Genomic DNA, 13,907 nt, shown 5'->3' on the forward strand with positions numbered 1-13,907 from the left:
CGCCGCTTGTGTCCCTTGAGAAATTTGATTATGTACATTGCCCCCATTGTCTTCATTGATGAATGCATCCCTTGCATCCATATTACCTTCCATGTCCTCATCACCAATGATCATTTCTTGCACAACATCCCCACCCTTGCGAGGTCTTCCCTTCGGCATAGTGAAGAAATGCAAGATGTTGGTAGAATGCCCAAATGATGTCGGAATTGGACAAAAGAAGGTTCTATGGGTAGGTAATGGTGTCTACTATCCTCCCAAATGAACACAATAAGAATTAGGTGTGGGCAAGTACTCTCTGTTTTAGGGTTTGTGCAGGACAGCTGAAAGTAGTAATTTGGCTCTAAAATGCAAAATATATGTCAAAATTAGGATTTTGACGGCTCTATAGGAAGCTAACGGAAGATAGAACCTATCCCTAAAAGCATTTTGATTCAGTCAAAGTGGAAGTATATTTTGTTTGACTTTGACCAGAAAGTCAACATGACTACTTTGACCAAGATTATGATATCCGATTAAGGGGTTCTATGGCTCATTTGAAAACTCTCAATGAGTAGAATAGAGTCGTGTAATCACTCGGACCTAATCCCAAAAATCCTAGGACTGAATTAGGGTTTTGTAAAATCCCAGAAATTCCCAAAATTCGGTCCCAAAGCTCAATCTGGCTACAAATGATTGGTGTTTCTCCCCTTGGTAGTTGTAAATAACTCTTCAAGTGTATCCATGGGGTGAATCTCCAATCAATAAGCTTGTTTGGCTCCCTTGTTGGAAAAATTCCGCCATAGTCTCCTTTGTAATTGGAACCAAATCTCAAATGGAAATGCAACTTCTCAAATCACAATGCAATACTCTTTGTATCCCACAATGTCATGAACAATCATATGCACTCTTGTCCATCAAAGCATTTGCAATATCCATACAATATGACGGAAAAAGGGGCCCCATTGCCCAAATGCATCCACAAAGCCGATGGTGAGGATTGTTGAGGACGCGCGTTGAAGCTTGCCGATCTCCCGGCCAAGCTCTTCTCACCCCTTCACCGAGTTTTCCTCCAAGGTGAAGGTTGAGGCCATTTCTTCACACCGGTGTACCTAATCCCCCTTTGTACCGCTTTTCCAAGGCAATCACGGCACAAAGAGTTCAAGCCATTCTCCCCTTGGCCTCTCCAACCAATGCCAAGGTACCCTCACACATTGCTAGATTCTATAGAAACTTGAAGTGGTAGCAATGGTGAGTGTAGGTACAAAATGATGTGGATAATATCAAATGATAGAACAAGTTTGTTGGCTTACAAGTATTGAGCATGACTCATGCCCTTTTACAATTTAGAACTCATCAATAAAGCATGGACTCATGCCTCAATCCATCATCCAAAAGCTCCAACACAAACCAACAATTCACAATGCCCTCACCATGGCATTTGCATAAGCATTTGTTAACCACAATCAAGGCATTTGCAATTGCATTCCAACAATCCCTTTCACATCATATTGACAAATGCATGCTTCCAAATGCTCTCTCTTATGCCCATGTGTAAAACATAGCATTGGCATGGCTATGTAGAGCATCCATAGTGTCCATATGGCATCAAGATGAGCATGAGAGACTCCAAAAACATTGCATAAGCTTGCTATTCCATCAATGGCATGCCAATTGAGACATAATGAAGAAAATCCCTCAAAATGTGATCTATGAATTGGCCAAGCTCATGTGGAATCAATTCCTTTCACCATTGCCATCAATAATGCATGGAGAAGCAATATTGGCATGTGAATGGTCAAACTTTAATGGTTAATTTCTAAAAATTAGGGGAATTTGAATGTGTCCAACCCTAATCCATTCCCAAGCTCCACCAAATGCTTCAAACTTGCAAGAAATTGATCAAACCACTCACCAATGTCATCCGGAAAGCTTCAATGGTAGAAAATGTTGAAGAAGCCTCTTGTTGAAGAAAAACGTAGCCCTTCTTTGCTCTGAAATTTGCAGCCAAATAGCACCTCCCATGTGCTTGAACAAGGCTTGAAAATATGCTCCAAACAAGGGCTAAGAACCCTATTGAAAAGCTTTCAACTCTTGAGGTAGTAGAGCTAGGCTTCCCCTAGCTCTCCCTCACGATTTTCAGCGCCGTTTTGAGGCGGCAGCCTGCTGCAGCCCGCCATATTCGCCTCTTTGCCTCCCTTCATGAGATGATTAAGCTAACATTGATGCCTATGAAGATGTACAAGCTTAGCAATTGAAAGATATGGTTCATGGAAGGTAGGTTAAGCTCAACTTTCAGCCATGGAGAAATGAACAAAAGCTCCCAAATCTTGAGAAAAAAATTAGCAAGAAGAGGCTCAAATGAAAGATCTCAGAAAGCTCTACAAAAACCCTAAGGTTTGGCATCAAAACGGGTAAAGGAAGAGCATCCCATGGCTATGGAAAGCTTGAGGAAGAAGAAGATGATTACTAATCATGATTAGCAGAAAAGTTAATTGCAATTAGTCACTTGCCCTAAGTTTTGGCCCGACTGCCCCAAATTTTTAGTCCAGAGGCCCAAAATTTGGTCCAAAATGGCAAAATTGGCCAAAATCACTCAAAATTCAAGCAATTTCCATGAAATGCTCACCATCTCCATGAGATTAAGCAAGATTAGAGAAGATTTGTCAAGAATCACTCAAGGATTACAAGAAAATGAGAAAAAAATTAAAAGAAACTCAAATTTTCAAGCAAATTTTCCCAACAACCCATGCATGCCCATGATCAAAATCAAGAGCTCTGATACCAATTGGAATGAAGGGATGTAATGCATGAAAAATATGAGTAATCACCATGTAAACATGATGCCTAAGTGTGTTTAGTCTCTCACCAAGAGAATGGAAATAGCCTTCCACAAGCCAAGAGAGAAGCCATGAGCTCCAAGAAACATAAGTTTCCATTTCTAAAAAATGATCATCAAAAGTTACAACCATGGTCCAAGTCCCCTCTTTTATACATGGACTTGTCCCATTATTAACCCTATTGAATAAAGTTCCTACTTTATTACACTTCTGAAGTTGAATTCCAAGGGATTGAGTTTTGGGAAAAAGGATATTTCTTCCATTCTAGAACTTCCCATATCCTGGGCTTGACCCTCATATCTCTTAGATGGTGGAAGGTTCGAATCACTTTCTGGAGTTAAAAATGGTGCTTGCTTTGGCGGAACCTTGACATCAAAGGCCTTGGCAAAATCCTTCACCATCCACATTGCTTCGGCCATGGAAACTGGCTTGGCATTCTTCATTAGGATATTCAAAGGTTCGTTCAGTCCCCAAATGAACCTGGCTGTTCTTCATCCAGTAGTGGTGAGTATTTGATGAGGAGAGCGAATGCTTGGTGATATACTTCAATAGTTTTGCTCCCCTGGGTTAACTCTAAGAATTCATTCATCTTTGTTTCCAAAAAGCCGGGAGGATAGAATCTCTTCCTTAAGTAAATTTTGAGATCATTCCATGTATGAGTGTTTCGATCCACACGTTTTGTCTCGGAGTGGTTTCTCCATGCTACTCTGGCTGTCGTTATTACATTCACAAATGGGTTAGGATTTCTCAAAATTGATCTCTGAGTTTGACCACCCACTCCAATCATGTTGAGAGGTGTGATGGTAGGATGACTATGCTAATTTGTAGCCACCACTTTCATTGGGAAATCTTTGATCCAATGATCTATGCCACAATGATTACATGTTGCACGTGGCATGATGAAAGATGCAACTTGGGTGATATTGGTTTTTGATGGGAAACTCAAGGGCACGGTGTGGTTCCTAACAATGATGGCATTGAAGAGGAATTATCTTGATAGTAGAGTTCCTGATGTCTCGACCTCTTTCTACTCTGCATCTAACTGGTATACTAGTTTGACTCCACCTCTTGCATCAACTACATAGTAGTATAGATAAACCTATGTGGAGTCCTCAAATGACATCAAACGACATGTGAGGCACTATCCAAGTCAACATCGTATTTAGGACACTCAAAAGGTTCCTCAAAATCTATTTGATTCAATGGTGTAATCCTTGAGGGTGGAGGTTCAGGTCCTAAAACTGGTGGAGGTAACGACACATTTTGTGCATTGTAAATCCACCTTGTAAAATAGGTGGTTGTGTCATTTTCTCAGCATTGGGTTGAGGTATTGTAGTAGGCATTATGGCTTGTGTAGCTGTGATGGAGCGGGTAAAGCTAATTTGTTGCGGTCTAGAAACATTAGTGAGGGCTTGCAAATGCGTGCAGCACTGTGAAGCCTCATGACCATAACCTCCACAAAAAGCACAATTTCCATTATAGCGTGCACTTAGGACTAGACACTCACTGGTTGAATGCACTTGTCGGTAGATTGAGCACCATTGAAGCTCTCTCCTTGGGTACATATGTATGTTTTCTGGAGCTCTATTGGCCTTCGTTCCCTCTTGGAGTGCTTTCATGAAATCTATGAAATTTATCTTCACTAAAATGTTACCTTTAGCAAGGGGTTTAACTATAGAAATGCTATCTCCTCAGACTCTGGAAGTAACAGATTTAAAATCCGATGCTTTGGCTCCCTTGACCATTAAATTATCTTCTAATTGGATGGCATTTTTTATGACTTCATCCAATGTAGTGATCCCTCTAATTACTAAGCCATTATAGATGACTTCATGGTTAAGCCCATGGATGAATCTATCTAGCAGTTGATTATTCGAATAATGTTCATGTGAAAGGTAACGAGAGCTCAAATGCTTGAGAAGGCTGATGAAATATCTTTCCTAACTCCCCTTCTTCTCTCTCGACTTTGTGTAGCTATGAAGCTACCCCCATAAGACTCCTTCATGCACAAATTGCTTTAAGAACAATCTCCTAAGAGTGATGAAGTTTAAGTGTTCCTCGACCCTGAGCATCCTAGCCTTACCTTCTAATGTTAGAGACTAAAGACATTAGTCTTGGAAGCCTCATTTTGTTATCCTCGGGCCTCACACGCTTAATCAAATACCTCTAAATGTTTCCTAGGATCACCATCTCCAATGAATTTATGAGTTAGCTTGGCTATCTGGGATACCCCGAATCTATCTGGCATTCCTCCTGAACTCTCCCCAGAGTCAGGATATGATAGCCTTTGCATTCGAGCATTGATGAGATGAGCAGCTGGTATGTTGCTGAAAAAGAAGCTGTTAGGGCTGATGTGAGTGGAAATGTGGTTGCACAGAATGCAAGTCAGCAATCACAATCCTTGAGTGGACCAGGAGAGTCCTCATCTAGTGGTTTAGTTGATAGACCATGGAGTGGCAGGTTGCATCATAATACCAATCCTGCAAATGTAATTAGTACATCACATAAAGGCAAAGAGAAAGTGATTGAGCCCCTTAGTATGCCGCCTGACATTTCTACAGGGCATTCCCATGTTGATGTGGAGAGTCTAGTGGCTCAGAGATGAGCCTTGATGAGGACCTTAGGATACCAGCTCTATGAGAACACCTGGTGTAAAGAAGGCTATGAAAACCATGAATGCAAAGCTGCGAAGATCTGGGAGAGTGACGAATCCTATGCAAAGATTTACCTATGATGGTTATGTGGCACATCACTATGCATACATGGCAAAAGTTGTGCAGGTTGTAGAGCCTACATGCATTGATGAGGCTGTTGGAAATGTGTGTTGGGAGAAAGCTATGGATGAGGAGATGGATGCACTATATGGAAATGAGACTTGGGATTTAGTGCAATTTTCTGAAGGCAAGAAAGCCATTGAATGCAAGTGGGTGTACAAAGTAAAACATAACAGTGATGGAAGCATAAGCAGGTACAAGGCTAGATTGGTAGCCAAAGGATATGTGCAGACATATGGCATTGATTATGAGGAAACTTTCAGCCCAGTTGCCAAGATGGCAACAGTGAGAGTTGTTGAGATTCAAGCTCGATGTCAGCTTGTGCCAGCTGTGCTATGTGCTGGCATGTTAGGTAGGAACATGTGTGAGACATAAATGACCGCGTCCAGCTGGTCATAGTGTGTGGACATTAGCTAGGGTTAGCTGTGTGTGGACACAACACATAGTGTGTGTTGTGTATTATGGATTATGGCTTTATGCATTGTGTGAGAAAGGAGATGGCTTCTCTCTATGGTTAGGGTTTGCAATATACATTAGGGTTTGCTCATGTGTGTGTGTCTCCTCTCCCTCTACCTGTTTTTCATCATGGTATCAGAGCAGCCTAATGCTCTCTATTAGGGTTTATGAGTGAGTGAGAGAAGAGGGAGAAGAAGCTGTGAAGAAAAGCTGTGAAGCTTGCCATTGATGCTGTGAAGCTTGGAGCACACCGATTTCTATCAGATCTGAGAGCTTGGCCTACCGGGTAAGGACTACTAAACACCCTTGAGCGGATTGTAGGTGATTCAAGCACAAACAAGGCAAATTAGGGTTGCCCAAAGCAAAAGAAAATTTGGGTTTTTTGCAAGCTTTCCATTGGAGCTTGGAAGCGGCGATGTATTGTGAAAATAGATGCAATCTGGCAAAGGAACATGTATGTGACAAGGATTAATGTATTGCCAACTCATGTGCAAGCCCTACAATGAATTTGGAGCAAGTATGATGCATTTGAGTGATTGAAAAATTACAGTTTTTGAAGCTCTCACAAAACAGAGAAGAGAGGTCAATTTTTTATGAAATTAGAGCTAGTTTTTTACAAAAATCATGACATTGATGGATTGTGCACATGCCTTGGAGTGTTAGGCAACTATATATGCTCTCAATAGACACTACAATCATCCCAAATCCCATCAGGAGCAGGCAGCACAGCCAGATATGCAGAAACAGAACAGTTTTTCACCCTTTTGCTAAGTGGAGGCCACAAATCAAGTCTTGTGTTTGATAAATTCCAAAATTGACTTAGCAATTGTGTGGTACATACACTTGAGAAGGAAGCTACATGATTGGTTGAAGCAATTATGCATTATGGAGCTGGAAATGATCTGATTAAACAGGCTATCTATTGTGATTAGTGAAACAAAGGGTGATTAATTGGCTAATTACTCTCTCATCTTAAACAATTGGTCTAATTCCTTTTACATGGAGTTAGTGGACATCATTGCTAAGCTAATGAATGCCTGGTCTCCCAATTTGGACAAGCATTGAAGAAATTAGAGCAATTCTACTACTAGTTTTTACTGGTTTTTCTCAAAACAGAGAAGAAGGGGTTTGACAAAATTGGTATATGTACGCACCTTGGTTGTGTTGATATGCAACATTGAGCTTGTTTAGGTGTCAATGCAAGTTATCCACACTTGATTGAACCACTACATTGCAATTTGAAGCCTTGGAAAGTGCACCAAAATAGGGTACCTTTTGGACTGCGTATGCCAGTTCATTTTGGATGCAACCAGTTTGATTTTCTACATCAAAAGTACTTTGGAGTATCTGGAACACTTATTAGAGTGTGGTTGAGCTGAGGAAGGCTCGTTTACAGATTTGGACGTGTGCGGAAGGTGCATTTGCATTGAGCAAATATGTCAGACAACCCAGTACAAATTATGGGTGAAAAGCTGGATAGGAAGAACTTCCAGGCATGGAAGTACAGGATCAAAAGCTTTCTGAAGAGAAAAGGTTTTTGGAATCTTATTACAGGTGCGGAGCCAGAGCCGAAACTACCCCGACAACCTACACAGCAATAGGTTATAGCTCATAAGCAATGGTCAAAAAGAGCATACAAAGTTTTGCATTACCTGTCTATATGTATCTCGGATGCTATACTCATACATATACATGATGCTGAGAATCCCAAGGATGCATGGGATACATTGGTAAAGCTGTTTGATACAGACACTAGTGCTCGCAAGTCTCAGTTGAGACAATAGATTCATAATGTGAAATGGAAAGGAAGGAGCATCCATGATTATGTACAAGAGATAAAGAAGTATGCAGATGCATTGGCAACAATCAATGCCCCCATGCCTGATGATGATTTGGTAGACATTACCTTGCGTGGTCTTGGCAAGGAGTATAAGTCTTTTGATACATCCATCTCGGTTCAGAGTATAGGTTTACCAAATTTTGATGAGTTGGTTTCACTCTTGCTTGTTGAGGAAATCAAACTTAGTGACTCTTTTCATGATGTATCTTCTAGCCATGATGATAATGGTAGAAATCAGGCTTTCTATTCACAAAGGGGATTTAGAGGCAGGGGGAGATTTGCATCACATGGTCGTGGTAATGGTCGTGGCTGGCAGGACAAGTCACCACAACAGAATTTTCAGCCTACATATGGTGCAAGAGGTGGTCGTGGATATACACCTCAAAGAGGCAGAGGTAATCTTCATGTAGAGGATGTTGGCAAGGCCAACAAACATCTGTGCAAAATGTGCAATGCCATTACTGTGGGAAATTTGGTCATATGGCACGTGATTGTTTCCGCCGCAAACAAAATGATTTGAGAGCGGGTAGAGCACAACATGGTGGACATTATGCACAACACGGTGGAAATTATGCAAGTGGTGGAAATTATGCATCAAGCAGTAATCATGGCACTGCAAATCACTTGTTTACCATGAAACATGTTGTGGGATCTATGATGACAAATGGTGAAAGTGATGACACTTGATATATGGACTCTGGAGCATCAAACCATATGACTTGTCATGGCAAATGGTTTGAGCATATGAAGCCTATGGATGTGAAAGGCTATGTGGAGACAGGAGATGATACCCAACATGCTATCAGGTTCGTTTCAACGAGCATGGTTACTTAGTTGAGGATTTTAAAAATGGATGTATTACCGACGAAGGCAAGAAAGAAGGCAAGTTATTTAAGTTGGATGCTGGGATTCCTGAATTGAAATCAGCCATGTTCTCTAAAAGCCGAAATGTGGTAAAGGACATTGACATGTGGCATAAGAGGATTGGACATGTGAACATACGAAGGTTAAAGAACATGCAGGCAAGAGACATTGTTAGTGGGCTACCTAGATTCAAGTATGATGGGAATATGCATGTTTGTGATGCCTGTCAGTTTGGAAAGCAAGCGAGGTTGCCATTTCCTAAAGAAGGCAATATGAGTAGCAGGCCACTTGAGGTAGTTCATAGCGATGTATGGGGTCCTGCACAAAACCCATCCATTAAAGGTAGCTTGTATTATGTGACATTCATTGATGAAGAATGACTTGGATTTACTTTCTCAGAGAGAAAAGTGAAGTGTTAGGAAAGTTTATGGACTTCAAAGCTTTTGCAGAGAAGCAATATGGCTCTTGGATAAAATGTTTGAGGACAGATGGAGGTGATGAATACACCTCACATGCTTTTGAGCATTTCTTGAGAAAGCATGGCATAAGAAGGCAGTTAACTTGTAGGTATACACCTCAGCAAAATGGTGTTGGTGAGAGGAAGAATAGAGTCATTTGTGATGTGGCTAGGGCAATGCTCAATGAAAAGAGCATGCCAGATTATTATTGGGTAGAAACGTGTGTGCCACCGCGGTGTATGTACTTAATAAGACACCCACAGTAGCCATACATGGAAGTACGCCAGAGATGTGGCTTACAGGTTTTAGGCCAGACATTAGACACCTCAAAGTGTTTGGTTGCATAGCTTATGTACATGTGCCCGACGAGAGAATGAGAAAGTTGGATCCTAAGGCAGAAAAGTGTGTGTTTGTTGGATATGCACAGGATCGCAAGGCATATAAATGTTACAATCCACAAACTAGGCATCAATCCATCAACTGCTGAGAAACATGGATCTCATGCCAACACAGCTATGGCTATACTGATGATGAAGCTATGGTGGAAGTGTTAGTGAGGCATTCATCATGCTAAATGAATGTGTGTGGGCTAACTAAATTACACTCAAGTTAATTATACTCCAAGATAGATTATCTTGGACACAAAGAAACTTGAGATAATTGCATTGTTTTTCATTGCTTAAAATGAGCTCCTTATATAGGATTTGGGTACATCCTTGGGGCTTGTCTTTCACATGCTTTATGAAAAAATGTAAAAGATGCCGCATGGCTTGATGCTAGGCTATCTCATCTCATAATTACTACCTACACCAAGACTTGTGTTCCATGGCACCATATTTCTCAACACTCCTCCTTGGTGGTGCCATATTCTTAGGCTACTGCAAGGTGGTTGGATGTGAGGTGTTACAACATGTCATCACCCCCCTTTAGTTCCAACATAGCTGGTTAAGGTGGTAAGGTGTGATTGCCTACCCCCCCAGCGGATGAGTGCTGCTTTGGTTACTCTCATGTGGTTAGATGTGGTTTGTTTTAACTCTTCCTATCTTCCCCTCTATGCTGGATATACAATGTGATACTTTGGCACTTTAAATCGCTACTTTGCTATAGCTTTCAGCTTGGATTCATCATATAGCCTGAGATACTAAGATTATAAAGAACGTTTGTAAGAGAGTAGGGTTTACATTAGCTTGGGTAGTGGTGGTTTTCAATTTGCATGCTCATATAGCTGCATACAATTCGCTTTGCTTTGACACCTTTTCATACACTACAATAAATGATCTATTAAATGTGTTTTTTTTTAATGCTTGTATATTTTTTGTGTTTCCAAAGTTTGTACACACATACACATACAAGGTATTATGCCTATTTGTAATGGATGCGTAAAGATATATTTTTGATATAAAAATTTGCAACACTTTTGATAATTAAGGGCTAGACTTGGCTTCACCTTGATAGTGAAGGTGGACAGGTGGACAGATAAGGGTTTTGAAAACCTTGGCCAGAAAAAGATTTAAAACAAAAAAGATGAATTATTTCTTCCCTTTCGTTTCTGATCTATCTACAGGTGTGTTAAGTGCTAGCAAAGCTATGGCTATGGTGAGAGACGAAGCTATGGTGGAAGTGTGAGTGAGGCATTCATCATGCTAAATGAATGTGTGTGGGCTAACTAAATTACATTATGTTACAATCTCTAACACCAACAATGAGGGGAAAAATGTGAACTCATTGAGACATGCACTCATTGAAATGTGTTTGTTTTAATAAATGCATCTATGGCCCTCTATATCTCATGTGAACGTAGTGCATGTCTATGAATTTTGTAGTGATAGTGAGCCAATGACTTAGGGGCAAATGGTTAGCTAGAAACAATCACAATATGCATAAGGAATGTGGCACTAAGAAGAGCTTCAATAGAGAAACTATAGGTTTACAGAGGGAGTGGCTAAATTAGAGTCTAAACCTAGGTTTCTAAGGCTTGTTGAGGAAGGACAACACACGCACAAGAAATGCTGAAAACACAAAAAGAAAAGCAATTTGAGCACCACAATAAGAGGACCAATAATAAGACACAATTTGCACGTATGGATTCTCTTGACACTTATAAAATTGCTTTTCACACTCAATTTGGTCACTATTAATTTCTAGTAATGCCCTTTGGCCTTACAAATATACCAGCTACATTTGTGTGCATGATGAGGAAAACCTTCTTAAATCACCATGATTTTATAATTGTGTTTTTTTAATAATATTCTTGTTTTCAATCGCTCTGAAAAGGAACACGAGGATCATTTAAGAACTATTTTTAAACTTCTAAAGGAGAACCAATTGTATGTAAACCTTGGCAAAAGTTCTCTCTTTCACTTAGCAAAAGTTCTTTCTTTCAAATTGAAATTGAATATCTTGGACATATTGTTTCCAATGATGGCATCCGTGTTGACCTAAGAAGATAGTAGCTATTGTAGACTAGCCCATTTCTAAAAATGTCCATGGCGTGAGATCTTTTCTAGGGCTCTCTGGCTTTTATAGGAAATTTATGTAAAAAAAAAAATTTCGCATTGCCTTACCTTTGACTTTATTACTTAAAAAGCAAATTGTTTTCCGTTGGGAAGATAACCAACAGAAGTCTTTTATTGTTTCAAACATCTTTTGACTCATGTCCCAGTCTTGTAGCTACTTAATTTTGCTAGACCCCTTTTTTATAGTTGTGACTGATGCTAGTGGATTTGGTATTGGAGTTATTTGAATGCAAGATGGTAATGCCTTGGTATTTGAGAGTAGAAAGCTAAAACCCTCTGAGCTTAATTATAGTATCTATGGTAAGGAGCTTTTGGTTGTAGTACATGCTCTTCGCATGTAGAAACACACTCTCATGGGTTTAGAATTCTTGATAAAGACCGATTAGCAGATCATTAGACACCTTCTTAGTCGGTCCTTGATTTCCTACCGTCACATTAAATGGGCCTCATTCATTTAAAGCTTTCACCCTATGATTCAGTATATCAATTGGGTCGTGCTAATGTTGTCATTGAAGCTTTGAGTTGCAGACCATCGATAAATAGCATTTTTATTGTTCACATTCAATATTATGATGTTATGCATAACACTTATGCATATAACCTTGATTTTTTAAATGCTTAGAATACACTTATGCATGATACCTACTTGCCTTTTAATAGTTACTCTTGTGTTGATGGTTTTCTATCCTTTAGAAAAAGGTTATGCATTACTGCATCTATAACAAAGTGTTCTTAGGAAGCACGTACACATGGGATGGACCTAGGCACATGGGCTTAGGGTCATTTACATGTGGGATTTGGGTATATGGACCTTGGGACTATAAAAGGCATGTGTTTCACAAATGGCTGCTTTTGAAGTTTGTAACAAAGTGTTCTAGGGATGCACATTGACATGGGCTTAGGGTCATTTACATGTGGGATTAGGGCACATAGGCCTTGGGACTATAAAAGGCATGTGCTCTAGGACTATGGGACCTTTTGAACCTTGGACTATCATTACACTTACTTTCCATTGTTCTTAATGCTAATCTCTCAAGCTTTTTCTAATTCAAGATGATTAAGCTAATCCAAGGCTAACCTAGATGTTACTTTCTTTCAGTACCCTATATAGAACTCATTTTTACAAGAAATGTATGTTATATAGGACATCATGTCATATTCTCTACTTTGACTACTTGTAAAGAAACTTCTATTGGCCTAACATAAAAAAGAATGTAGTAAATTTTGTTTCCACTTGCATTGTTTGTCAACGTGTTAAGTGCCAACATGGAAAACCATACGGTATTTTAATGTCCTTGTTGCAAATTGCAAATGGTCCATGGGAAGAAATTTTAATGGACTTCATTATAGAATTGTCTACTACTTCATCACATAATAATAATATTTGGACCATAGTGATCTCGACCATAGTAGATAAATTTAGCAAAAATAAGCATATTTTGTTTTATGTAAGAAAACATAGACTGCTCCACTTGCTACTAAAAGTAATTTATTAAAACTATTTTCACTCATCATGGTTTTCCTAGACTCATTATTTCTGATAGAGACTCTCACTTTTGCAATCATTTTTGGATAGCTTTATTATCTAATTTAACTACTAAAATGGACTTCAATTCTGCTTTCCATCTTGAGAGCAATGGCCAAACCAAGGGTACTAATAGCACTATCATGGATCTTCTGTTGTGATCTTATACTATTAATTTACCCTCTAATTGGGATGAGAATTTGCATATGTTGCAATTTGCTTATAATAATATCCCCCATTGTGCCAAAGAAAAAGTTTCCTTTTTAAAATCATTTATTATAAAAAGTTACCTTTCCCAACCTCTAAGCTTGGAACACAGGTTCTAGCTTCATCATGACCATACCCACATCTTGGTTGAAGTCACTCAATATATTTAAAAAGCTCGCATATGAACATCAAACAAGTATTTTATTTTTTAATAACCAATGGTGTGGTTATAGGGGAATAAAATTAGCAGCATTAGATGTAAACATGCATGAAGTGAAGGCTGCAATGTTTACACATGGTATAGGTGTGATTTCAAACATTGATATTTGGCATAAAGACATTAGTTATGTCAATATTAGGGGCTTGGTAATATGCTAGCCTAATATTGACATTGGTCATGTCAATATAAGGGGTTTGACAATATGCAAGCCTAGTATTGACATTGGTCATG

This window comes from Cibotium barometz, chromosome 44 (assembly GCF_041138505.1).
Source record: "Cibotium barometz isolate CiBa-2024 chromosome 44, ASM4113850v1, whole genome shotgun sequence".
Lineage (NCBI taxonomy): Eukaryota > Viridiplantae > Streptophyta > Polypodiopsida > Cyatheales > Cibotiaceae > Cibotium > Cibotium barometz.